Genomic DNA, 13,434 nt, shown 5'->3' with positions numbered 1-13,434 from the left:
TGACAAGGAGAGATAGAGCTGAATGTCATCTGCATATTGCTAACAACTCAGTCCAAGTCCCCGGATGACCTCTCCCAACGGTTTCACGTAGATGTTAAACAGCATGGAGGACAAGACCAAAACCTGCCGGACCCCACAGGCCAATGGCCATGGAGCCAAGCAGCAGTCACCTAGCACCACCTTCTGGACCCTCCCCCCCAAGAAAGGACCGGAACCACTACAACACAGTGTCTCCGATTCCTGTACTCAAGAGGCGGCCCAGAAGGATACCATGGTCGATGATATCAAAAGCCGCCAAGAGGTCCAGTAGAACCAACAGGGACACACACACCCATCTGGTTTTCTTTTAGAGTGACCAAGGCAGTATCAGTCCCATCCGGGGCAGAAGCCAGATTGAAAGGGGTCCAGATAATCCGTATTATCTAAGACCCTCTGCAGCTGGGATGCCACCACATGCACTTTCACCTTGCCCAAAAAGGGAAGGTTAGAGACTGGTCTATAGTTGTCCGGGTTGGAGGGATCAAGGGAGGGATTTTTTTACCATTGTCTCCTTGAGGCACAATGGCATCCTGCCTTCCCTTAATGAAGCATTAATTATCATCACTGGCTACAGGGGGCTCATCACAAGAAGGAGAAGGAGAAGAGCAACAACAAGAAGAGCAACAACAAGAAGAGCAACAACAAGAAGAGCAACAACAAGAAGAGCAACAAGAAGAAGAAGAAGAAGAAGAACAACAACAACAACAACAACAACAATAACAACATGACAGGTGCCTTATCACAGGGACCCTTTAAAGATTCCACAGGAACCTAAAGAACCATTGAGAAGGGTGGCGGTAACAGGACAAGAGACTCCAGATGTTATTTTGACATGTTATTGTTTATTACTGTTTTGTATTTAGATAAGTTGGGAAATGAAGCTTTGTATTCCCAACCCTTTTGAGACAGCAGCTGTCTCAGCTCCCATTTCCAGCCAGCAGTCTCAATTTAAGAATGGGGTGTAGTGACCAGCTTCCCCGCCCTCTAAAGAGTTAACCGAAAGTGAACCCTGTCTTGACTGACAGGCTGGTGAACTCCAGGGTTCAGCCAATCAGCACACCAGGTGGGTGGGACCTAGAGAGCTGTTGCCAGGAAGAAGAGTGGTCTTGGTTAGAAGAAGGTAGGCTGGAGGTGCTCAGGAGGAGAATAACTCTGCAGATCCTTGAAAGACAGGCGGGCAGGAAGCTTGAATTCTCATCTGGAGTTTAGTGAGTTCAAGGAAAGGAAGCCTGGGCTTTGGCTTCAGGAAGATTAATTTAGGGAAAAGTCTGTTTAGTCAGGCTTTGCCTCCGGTTATATTTCTTTGGTGTGTGTGTGTGCTTTTGCTTATTCCTGATACTGTCCTATTATTGCTTACCTGTAATGTAATTAAAATAAGAAATAGTAACCTACACCCATCCTACCTAGGATGTTGCAAAAAACTCTATAAACATTTACATGTGCATAAAGACAACCTGTTTTTGTAACTTACTACATATTAACTGTATATAAAAGCTGAGAAAGCCTCAGACAGAAGCAGTCTGTAGTAATTGAATAAAACTGGGGTTTTTTTTAGTTCTTTACTTTTTACAAGCCTCTCCGAATTGGTTTTTAACTTTTTAACTTAACTTAACTTCCCTGCAGGTTCAAAAATAGTCATCTTGTTCACCTCTCTTGCCTGCAATAACTATTCGTTGTCTCTGAGATTGTAGCTTCAACACACATACAACTGGGCCTATAACCCAGGGTTACGGAGTGATTCCTTGATTTATAAGGAATTAAACAAGAGGCTTAACTATAGTTGCAGAAACAACATCTTAATTACTTTTTTATTTCTTAACACTAGCTAACAAGGTAACAGTCACTTCTGTAAGAGGGGAAGAGCCAAACCAACTGAACTGATAAAACAGCCAATCAACAGAACTGAAGACTGATTCCACTCCAAGGACTTAACATAGACACATACTTATAGAGGTAAGTATGCCTTAGTCAAGAAGAGAAAGAATGCTTTGCTACACAGTAAAATTCCAGCATGAACTGGATATAAGCTTATGCTATTAGTATTATTGGTGCAAAAATTAAGCATTTCTACAATGTTAGTGGCTAGTCCCCACACTGAGATGGTCCTGCTGTAATGTGCTGAACCATGCACATGCCTGTGGCACTTCCCAGTCCTCTAAACTGTGGTTACATCCAAACTTATCCATTATGATCATTGTGGGAAACACCCATTTTTAAAAAATATAATTTCATATTTTTCAATATTTTGTCAACATTTACAAATACAGTGGGGAAAATAGCAGAAAAGGCACGTGTCAAACTATCATGGGACTACTTGCAACAGGTGGATATACATACAATTTAAAAAATAATTAAATGTACTTGTGGGAACAGAACAAATCATTTATGTCCAGCTAAATATAGTAGTATTTCAGTATTCAAATGTGAGGATATTTGTTACACCAAATTTAAAATATATTTCTAAACCCAGATCTGAATGGCTGAATGCATTGTGCCATAGCTACATATGAAAGGAAAAGAAAGGTTTTCTCACAAGAGGTATCTGAAATCTTGCCACAGCAAACATGCAATGTGGATGTTATACAATATACATATGTGTACACATATCATTAAACTCCTCTGTTTAAAATCCAGGATTCTTAAATGGGTCAGGGTTCCCAGATACATGTGGCTGTGTGTCTTAAGACCTGTGTATGGCATCCATACGTTACATGTTTGCAGCAGGAAACATCAGGGACACAGTACAGCTACAGTAATGTAGGTAGCTGCTCTCATTTCCTATCTGTCCTGGAGCTGATGGTCAATCTGTTCTGAAAAATAGCATCATTCTGCTGTTGTGTGATTCCCTCTTCAGCACACAATAGCTACAAGCTAACATGAAAGCCTGTAGTCTAGAAGGCTACTCCAAGAGCAAGAAACAGTTTTTTTGAGGAAGTTGGCATTGAGTTAGATGAAGATTTAAATATTACTCATGTGAGGAACTGCATCATAATCAGCCCTCTGCATGCCAACATTTCTTTTTCATGACTAAATGACCTGATCCATTAGCATTGTTATATGGTTGACCTGGATCTGGAAAGACGCACTTAGAAGGCTTGTATGATCCAAGGTAGGGCATTCTTCTACTTTAAGGATGTTGCCATTTTGGACATATGCCAGACCATGACAGAATCATAGCTCACGTATTGTGCAAGCATCATAATCATCTTGGCTTAATTTTATCTTGCGGGTCATTGAAGTTGTGATTTAGAAAAGTGCTTCCTTTCAACTGAACCTACCTGGAGATGCATCCATACATTCAAACTGATTCTGTTTACTAGGGACATTCCCTATTTCTGGTCAGTCGGAGTCAAATAACACATTTTCTTAGTGCTTCTGTGCTTATTTCTTTTTTACTGTGTATAGCAACCACAGGGCTATCTAATCCAGACTGACTCCCCACTTCCACGACTGCTATTTGTCCTGGGAAAGAAGCTCTCATTGGCACCACTCGGAGCTTCTGTTCTGAGGCAATTAGCAGCAGGGAGCCTGATCTGGATTATGACCATGGTGGAAGCAAAGAGTTAAAACTCCCTCCCTGCACATTGTGGTCCTGATCAGAATCAGTGTCCCTCATGCCTGCTATTTACAGTAAAAGACTATTTCTAGTAAGAACTACTTCCCTTTCCATATCTCTACAACTGGACTAAATTTGGTCCAGAACGGTTAGGCAGTTCACAAGTTAGCCCACTTGTGCCTCAAAAGTTTATACGTCCACCATTGAGGTGTCCCTATGTGTCCCTACAACTGGACCGGATTTGATTCATATTGGTCCAGGCATTGCAAAGTTGATAGTGGGGGCACACACATGGACATACAGACAGATACACACCTGGACAGCCGGGTGATCTCATAAGCCTATTGGAAAGTAGGCTAAAAAAGAAAAAGCACAGGAATGTTTAGTACTCACTTCTTGTAAAATGTCTTTGTCCCTGTTTTGTCCTCATCTTTGACTTTGGGAATACCTTACTGTGAGCTGATTCAAACTATATTTCCCCTTCCTGACAAACTGGCCCACATGAGTGAAACAGGAACACATTGTGAGTGTGCATGTCCTTACATCTTCCCCTGATGTCCTGACATCCTCCCGGTGCATTCCTTTAGCAGATGGAGGTGGGGAGGGCTGTTTGTCCAAGCTGCCACTCTACATGTGACCAAATACTAGTTTAGACTAGAATTTGCAGCAAGTGTATAGGGGCCATTGTGGAGGGAGAATATAAACTGAACCAGTCCTCAATGCTTTAGCCTGCAGTCCTATGCATGCTTACCAGTGGTAAACACCATTGAACATAGTGGGACACTTCTGAGTAAACATGCTTAGGATTAGTCTGTTGCTGTGTGTTGCTAGGGTTGGCTTTCTGTTTTGCTTCCTTCCTAGGATCTCTAGAAGTTAAACCTTGGAGTGGGGAGAGGATGCATCATCTTGTGTCAATACATGCACATGACAATTAGGGTGACATGCAGCGTGCATTCTGATCACTCACATCCTACAGCTGAGGTATAGTGCTGATAAACCTTATTTTAGGCCAATTGTTCATAATAGCTCTAGAGCTAGAGAGGAAAAATATTTCCTGTTTTCAAATAACAAAATAAAGTATTTGAGTTTTAAGAAAAACAGTTCACTTTTATTTTCAAAAAGATACACATATACATTTGATGTGCAATCAAACCTTTAACTTAGCAAATAAAGAAAAGGGGGAAAGGAAAGATTGTGCCATCGAGTTGGTGTCGACTCCTGGCACAAATAAAGAAGCATTGGTTAAATAAAATTGCAACATTAGTCCAGATAGGCAGTAAAGTAAGTTACATAACTATACACTCCAATGCTTTTTAACATCTACATGAAACCGCTGGGAGAGATCATTACTTAAATATAGTGATGTCATATGTGCTAGCCAATAAGAGCCCACAGCAGCCACAAACACAATGGTTTGCCTCCTTTCTCCATTTGCTGATTCAGTGTGAACTGCACTACAGAACCTGGTCATCCAGCGCCTGCTAAAGCACAGGGGAAAAATGTGTGTGTGTGCTGTGGTCAGAGATGATGCTTTCACACTCAGACATGCACATGCTCCACAGGCTCTTAAAACCTATATCCAGCTTCAGTCTAAGCATCAATACTGGTAAGCACAGAAGAAAGAAGGGGAAAGGAGCCAAATAGAGATGAAGGCAAAACAGAAAACACATGAAAGAACAAGACCTTGGAAGCAACCCCCAGCCTGTAAGCAGGAAGAGAACTTATATTTAAAGTGAATTGGGACCAATGATACACTGTAAGGGTGGAACAAAGTAAGGGTCTCTGCTGAAGATTATGTTAGCCTAGGAAGCATACAGGGAAAGGTGGCTGAATGGGTTTTCTGCTCTCAGAGGGCCTGACACAGAGCACTTTTTCAGACATTCCTAGTGGTGCTGAAAAACTTTGAAGTGTGTGTGTATAACCCCTTTAATGCATAAAAGACATTAAAATAACTTACAAATTTTGCACAAAACACGTCAGCGAAAACAAAACCAAGCAAACGTTTGGGTGTAAAATGCCATCCTCAGTGCTCCATTCCGCATGCCAGCTGAAGGCACGTGCAGACAGAAGCTGAAAATGGAATCTCCTTTCTCATGTGGTGTTATCTATTATTCATTCACTGCTTTCCGTTCTCAACTTCTGTCTGCACGTGCCTTCAGCTGGCATGCGGAATGGAGCACTGAGGATGGCGTTTTACACCCCAAACCTGCAAGTTGCAAAACCTGTAAGTTATTGTAATATCTTTTACGCATTCAAGAGGGCATTTTGAAGTTTGTCTTTGGAACAGTGCAATGCATATTTCATCACTGGTATAGCTATACAGTGCCTCTGGGCCAGTAACTTCTCTCTCAGCCTAACCTACTTCACAGGGTTGTTGTGAGGAGAAACTTAAGTATGTAGTACACCGCTCTGGGGCTCCTTGGAGGAAGAGCGGGATATAAAATGTAAAAAATTAAATTAAAAAAAATTAAAATATATTTATATTTATATATCTATGTATACATATATATCATTTTTGCTTGGAAGTTAAAAAAAAAATCCCTTTTTCATTCAAAATGTGATTCCAGTTTCCTCCACCAGCAGTCTGAAGCAATATAGTCAATTCTAGCACCTCAGAACTGTCCTACATCATCCTTATATATAATGTGAGAGAACATTCAAAAATGGTACCATCCGCCTCAGTCTAAAACAGCAGCAGTGCACTTTTATTTTTTTAGGATGCCTCCTCATTCTGTTGCATAAGTTGGCCTAAGGCTCAAAGTATATATTACGTTACTCATGTAGCAAGCATGACTTGTCTCCTTAGCTAAGCAGGATCTGCCCTGGTTGCATATGAATGGGAGACTAGAAGTGTGAGCACTATAAGAAATTCCCCTCAGGGGATGGAGCCGCTCTGGGAAGAGCAGAAGGTTTCAAGTTCCCTCCCTGGCTTCTCCAAGATAGGGCTGAGAGAGATTCCTGCCTGCAACCTTGGAGAAGCCACTGCCAGTCTGTGAAGACAATACTGAGCTAGATAGACCAATAGTCTGACTCAGTATATGGCAGCTTCCTATGTATCTATGTTCAAGCAGTGCAGCATGTCCCACCGACAAGCTATTCCTGCAGTTGGAAGTGATAAGAGAGGCTTGAAGGCTGGGGTTTTGCCCTCACTGTTCCTGGACTCTGGGAAGGAGGGAGCCATATCAGACTCTCTCGGCTGAATAGCTTGTTGCTAGAAAGAAGGACCAGTTGCATTTCTTGCTTACTCCATCGTTGGTGACAAATATCCCTTGCTCTTCCCCACCTGAACTGCTGGGGGAAGTTAGATGCTAGAGATAACAGGGAAATCCCAGCCAGTCCTTGCCTCCAAGAGGAAGCTCATATGGCCCCTTCGTTCCTTCCTCAGTGTAGAAGGGGAAGTGAATTCTTCAAGCCCCTCTATACTACACTGGTTAGTGGAAGGAGGACATTGTTCTATACTAGCAGAACTATGCTGCTTGCCTCAGGAGTAATATAATGTATAGCTTTCAGTATGAAAGTAGTTGGCAAATAGACAAAATGGTCATGTGTATCAGGTACAATATTATCTTGACTACTGGGTTGGGTTTTTTTACGAACAATAATTCTGCCAATGAACATTTACTTTTAAAGAAATACTGCAGTCAGATTAAATACATGCTGCTGGGAATTATGTCCCTCATCTCCCCACAAGGCGCCACCCAGCTTTCTACAATCCCATAAAGAAAAAGTTCTAAATGGAAAAACAGTTTGGTGCTGAGTGGCAAGGAGGTTGCTGTACAGAAACAAAGGAAAATGTCTGGATGGCCATATCAATCCTCCTGAAATCTTTATGTTGTATTTTCTGATGCATACCCTGATCTACACAGTTATACAGTACATAGAGTGCATCAGGTTGACAGCCTTTGTTTGCTGGGACTTTGCACATTTGTTCTTTGGAATTCCTACAGGTGCACCCATACGAGTTCTACCCGTACCCCTACAGGTAGTACCCGTACGAGTTCTACCATGTGAAGGTTCAGAGGCTTCTCATGTATCATGTTGCATATATATGTGCAATACAGTCAATGCTTCTGAGAATCACGCTGCAAGTAGGTGTCTTAAGACATTTAAGTCATAAGATAAAAACTTGACAAAACTTGTTTACAAACCAGTTTTGCTGAGCAATAAGTGTGCTCCGGGGATGGTCTTGCAAAATCTCTGTCACAAGTTTTACAGCTTGGATTTTATGTATAGCCACACTCTGCATATGAACTTTCCCATAAGCCTCAAAAACGGAGGATATGTTTTGGCTGAATATTTGGTACGCATTCTGAGGATATATATTTTGGTAATATTTCAGACCCTCAATGTCATAAAAATTAAGAAACTCAACTTGGCTTCCTTCAAAATACAGAAATAACAATTTAATGCATTGTTCAACAGCGGCAGCTAATGAATAATTCAAGCCTGATGGTTTGTTTTCATTTCAGATAATTTTGTGTTTCTCTATGCCTGCCCTCCCTCCAGTTGCCTTTTTGATTATTATTTTTTAAAAACTGGAGCAGCTGAATGACACATACAAAAACAACAGCTTATGGTCCATAGATTTAAATGGGTGGTACTAAGAACCTACACTTTTGTGTAGTACAGTGTGCCCCTTCAACAAGTAAAATGGCTAACATTTCTGTTAGAAAGGTGGTTTATTAAAAATATATACTTTTTTAAAATTTAGAATCATATTTTATTTTTCATTAGACAATGGCTGTTTGAAATCTATATACTTTAAACCGGCTTTAAAAAGCACTCCCCCCTGTGGCTTACATCTTGACTAGATAACATCATGACTAACTTTGGTCAAATAATTCAGTCAGGAAGTCAGCCAAGAGATGCAATCAAGCCAAAGTTAAGCATTTTGAAGTCCCACTGGATTCAGTGGGAGAGGGGTAAATGCATTGACACTTCAATGGCAAATACATAATAATGGTACCTATTGCAATCAAATGTTCAGATCCTCTTGCACATGCAAATGAATGTTGTGTGTGTGGTTCCTCCCTGATTCATTTGTCCGAAGATAAATGGAAAAGGTGATCACGAGTTTGGAGAGGGTGCTGAATTTAGCTCCTTTGCTTTCTATCACTAGAAGACACTAGATCAGTATGCTTGCCGGTGTTCTCAGAGGAATACGTTGCACAGTTCAGCTCTGGGCCCTGGGTCTTAGAGAATAGTTAACTTTGGCTGGATTGTATGCCCAATATTTCTTACCATATGAGTTAAAATGCCAGCATATCTAAGCAGTAGTGAAGGGCGCTGTAGAAGATGAGAAAGCTTTCTTCAGAAAACATAACTGCTTCCCCAATGAGGAGAACAAAAAGGAAGACGAACCCTGGAAAATTATAAGGCAACAAGAAGGGATGTGGGAAAATAATTTGTGGAGCACATGGTTGGAAACATCAAGACAGACAATAAGAACTTATTTAAATACACCAGGAGCAGGAAATCTGTTAGAGAGGTGGTTGGACTTTTTAACATGTTCATAAATGACCTGGAATTAGGGAAAAACTAAGCAGAGACGTAGTGTTAATAAAACTGCCCCAGGGTGATTGGTGAACATGCCTAAAATTGCGTTGGGGCATGCGTGAAGAAATTAGCTTAGGACAGTTCCATGTCAGATTAAATTTGCACAATGTCGTGTACCCAGGAAATGACTGGACTGAGAGAATATTTACATTTCAAAATCAAAAGAAAGTCTTTATTGTAGGGAGAGGTACAGTAGAAAGAAATGTATGGTTAAATCAATATTACTACTAAAAATACGTTTAACTGCAAAGAGGCATTTTAGCTTAAGGTCCTAATTGTATAAATTCTCAGGTGGGCAAAAAAAGAGAGGCTATTAGAGAAAGAGGTGGCTGGATTTAAGAGACAAGAATAGGGATAGAGTTGGGACCAGTGAGGGGCAAATGTTCATAACACCTGATCTGGACAAAGAAACATTGGGGCTCCTGGAACAACTGGAGGACCTCTTTCCTCATGGACAGTTCAGTCAGAGACAGGGGTAAAAAGGTTTGAGGGGTTAGTTGACAGAGGTGAATCCATGAGGGTGCTTCCTGCATGAAACTAGCTTCCTATGTTTGCGAGGAAGACTGGGCAGATCAGGCTCGGCAAGAAAGCTGATTTGGAGAGTGACTTGAAGAACTGGACACAACCTGGTGTGGTGGCCTGTGAACTGTTGTCCAAACAGCAACTGGTAGATGGTATGCAGAGAGCACCTGGATCATGTAACTGGGGCTTGTTATACCCCAAAACATGTCCTGGGGCAACATTCCGATTAACCTTTTTTGTTGAATAGGTGTGTTGAGTGGAACCGCAAGGATTCCATTGTTGCTGATCGCTCTTCCTGAGTGTAACAATGTGGGAATTGCCAAGGCATGCCAAAGCAATTTGTCATGAAAATAGAGTTTGATGTGAGAAGAGGAAATCTGCATGGGAAGAGAGTCCAATAATCCAATCAGTACTTCTAATGGATACATATCTCTAGGTCCTTATCACTGACTCAACCTCTTTTGTGGGGTGGGGAGAGATTTACCTCCATGATCGTTATCTGCATTCTTCCTGCTGAGTTAATTGCCACATTAGCTTGCTGCTATCCTTTGGAAAAGGAGGGGAGGGGCCGAGGCAGGTTCACTCTGAGTGCAGAGTGGCCTGGGCAGAAAATTTATTTATTTATTTATTTAAATATTTCTATACCGCGCAAAACTTGTGTCTCTGGGTGGTTAACCTGCTTTAGTTACCTTCTGGGTTTACTTAGAATATCCCAGATAGAGAGGGTGTGCATCTGCTCCCCTTTCCAATTTGCTTGTTAGTAGCCAAGTCTAGGGGCAACTGGCCCACTATCAACTAAGTGACCTGTCCCCATGTGTCACAAACAGAGAGCTCATGATGCTATGAGGCTCCTGAGCTTGTCAAGAGTGAGAACGCCTGGTGAAACAGGTGGGTCTTAAGAAGGGCCTTAAAAGCAGCCAGGGAGTGGGCTGAACAAATCGGAGGTGGGGGGAAGAGTGTTCCAAAGAAGAGGGGCGGCCACAGAGAAGAGGGGCTGCCCTCCTACAGGCTCAGGCACCAGGCACGACAACAGGGCCCAGGACACTAAGGAGGGTCAGCTGAGAACTCACAGGCCGAGATACAACTGGCCAAGAGGGGTGATCCCGGAGATATACAGGTGCTAAGCCCATAAGAGTTTTGTATGTGAGAACCAGCACTTTGAATTGGACCCGGAAGCGAACAGGCAACCAGTGCAGTGACCGTAAAAGCGGTGTGACACTACCAAATCTACAGCCACCCATAAGGAGGTAGGCCACTGTTTTCTGGACGAATTAAAGCATCTGAATCATTTTCAAAGGCAACCCAAGGTAGAGCTCATTATAGTAATCCAAACGAGAGGTAACGAAAGGCATGAGTTACTATTGCCTCGGCCTGCCGGTCAAGAAAAGGCTGTAACTGGCAAACCAGCCAAAGCTGGGCATAGGGACCCTTGGCCATGGTCTCCACTGCTGCTCAAGCAGGAGTCCAGAAGGACCCCCAGATCACGAACCGTCTCTCTCAAGGGAAGCACAATCTCGTCAAGAGATAAACTCACACATGACAATTGGCCAGATCGCAAACTGAACAAGAGCAACTCGGTCTTGGAGCGATTAAGCCTGAGCTGGGTTTGGCCCATCCAGGTCCTGACAGCCTCTCGGCACTCAATCAGAACATGGATGGCATCACCTGTTTGGCCAGGGGTAGAGCTATAAAGCTGAGTATCATCAGCATATTGATGAAAACTTATCCCAAACTGATGGATGACCAGGCCCAGCAGCTTCATGTAGATATTAAAGAGAATGGAAGCAAGGATCGAGCCCTGTGGAACCCCACAAGAAAGGGGCCAGGGCGCAGAACACTCACCCCCAATCGACACCGATTGGAATCGCCCAGTGAGATAGGATTGGATTGGGGGTGAGGATTGCAAAGATCTCCAAAAGCATTTATCTAAACTGAATAAATAGGCAACAAAAAGACAAATGTGGTTCAAAGTAAGTGTAAAGTGATGTACATAGGGGCAAAAAATCCCAAATTCACCAATGGGTCTGAGCTGTCACTGACTAACCAGAAAGAGATCTTGGGGATAGCTCAAGTGTATGGCAGCTATGGAAAATCAAATTCCATGCTAGGGATTATCAGAATTCTCAAAATACGTCCTTGAGGTCCACTAGAAAAGGGACTGAAAATAGAATGGCTTATCTTATAATGCTCTTATACAAATCTATGGTATTGCTACATTTGTAATACTACAGTTCTGGTCACTGCATCTCAAAGACGATTTTGTAGAGTTGGAAAAGGTACAGGAGGGTGTCACCAAAATTATCAGAGGAACCAAGTGCCTTCCTAAGGAAGAAAGACCACAACACTTGGGATTTTTTAGTTTAGGGTGGGGGGAAGGCAAGTAAAAAGCTTATAATATTATGCATATTGTGGAGAAAAATTTCTCTCTCACACACAACCTTAGAACCAGGGGTCATCCAAGGAAACTGACTGGCAGAAGATTTAAGATGGACAGAAGGAAGTACCAAATAATACAAAAGTTTATATTATCCTGAAAAATACACAGATACTATTTCCACATTGGAAAGATTGGATTTAATGTAAACCTCCCTGAGCCTTTTGGAAGGGCGGTATAAAAGTTTTAATAATAATAATAATAATAATAATAATAATAATAATAATAATAATAATAATAATAATATAAATAAATAAATAAATAAATAAAATTTACAGTGACAAAATTGTAATGTTTCTTGGGTGAACCCAGTTTACGTTTTAGACACTTTCACCAGGAAGTGAAATTTGGACTGAAGTTCCAAATTGCTAGTGTTTCAGGAGCGCCCTCTGCTGGTTACTCGCACCCACTACCCACAGCAACTGAAGTAGATGCACATATGTATTTGCTGCTCGGATTGGACTGCAGCATAGGAGGAAGGGAATGGACTTAATAAGCACATATACTTCCTTTGCCTGAAAGGACTCACCCATTCATTTCAGTGCAAAGAGCTAGTTTAATTAATCACAGGCGGAACACTTTCCTCACTCAATTCCATTTCAGTGAATGGGGAAGGCGAAATACACAGAAGCTCTGATTCTGCACTTCCTGCTTTCTCTGTAACCTACTACTAGTAGTACAACTCCTACTACTAAATGCCTGATAGGCCAAATCCATGACAGGGATCCTGGTAAGGGAGAGTGTATTCTTGTAGGCCACAGCCACCCCACCTCCTCACCCACGTCCTCTCACCTGTTTCAGTGTTGTGTTGTAAGCTGCCCAGAGAACAATTTGTTATGGGGCAGCTAACATTTATTTATTTATTTATTTATTTATTTATTTATTTATTTATTTATTTATTTATTTTACTACTACTACTACTACTACTACTACTACTACTATACAATGACAATACAACAAATATTTATATACCGCTTTTCAACCAAAGTTCACAAAGCGGTTTACATACAGAATAATGTAATAAATAAATTGAATGTCTCCCTGTCCCCAAAGGGCTCACAATCTAAAAAGAAACATAAGAAAGACACCAGCAACAGCCACTGGCAGGATGCTGTGCTGGGGTTAGATTTGGCCTATACTGAATGTGTGTACCTAAACCTAGGGACCAGGGATAGACTGGGACTTCTGCTGGTGTACCAATAACCCCACTGCCCAGTGAGGTCTCTAACTGAGCTGACGAACCTGGTTGCTGATATGGTATTAGAGTCGCCCAGGTTGCTGGTGGTCATTTTGGGACCGGGTTGTCGGGAGCAGCTAAGAGTTCATA

General features: G+C 41.9%; 1 long non-coding RNA gene across 1 annotated transcript; it reads left to right on the top strand.

The window, feature by feature from the left end:
* Positions 1 to 614: 614 nt before the first annotated feature.
* LOC128340699 (uncharacterized) lies at positions 615 to 4,787 on the top strand. Its single transcript, XR_008313897.1, has 3 exons — positions 615 to 770; positions 1,865 to 1,992; positions 4,457 to 4,787. It is a non-coding gene; the product is annotated as an uncharacterized LOC128340699 (long non-coding RNA).
* Positions 4,788 to 13,434: the final 8,647 nt, after the last annotated feature.

This window comes from Hemicordylus capensis, chromosome 1 (genome assembly GCF_027244095.1).
Source record: "Hemicordylus capensis ecotype Gifberg chromosome 1, rHemCap1.1.pri, whole genome shotgun sequence".
NCBI lineage: Eukaryota > Metazoa > Chordata > Lepidosauria > Squamata > Cordylidae > Hemicordylus > Hemicordylus capensis.
This window is presented reverse-complemented; position numbering and strand designations above follow the sequence as displayed.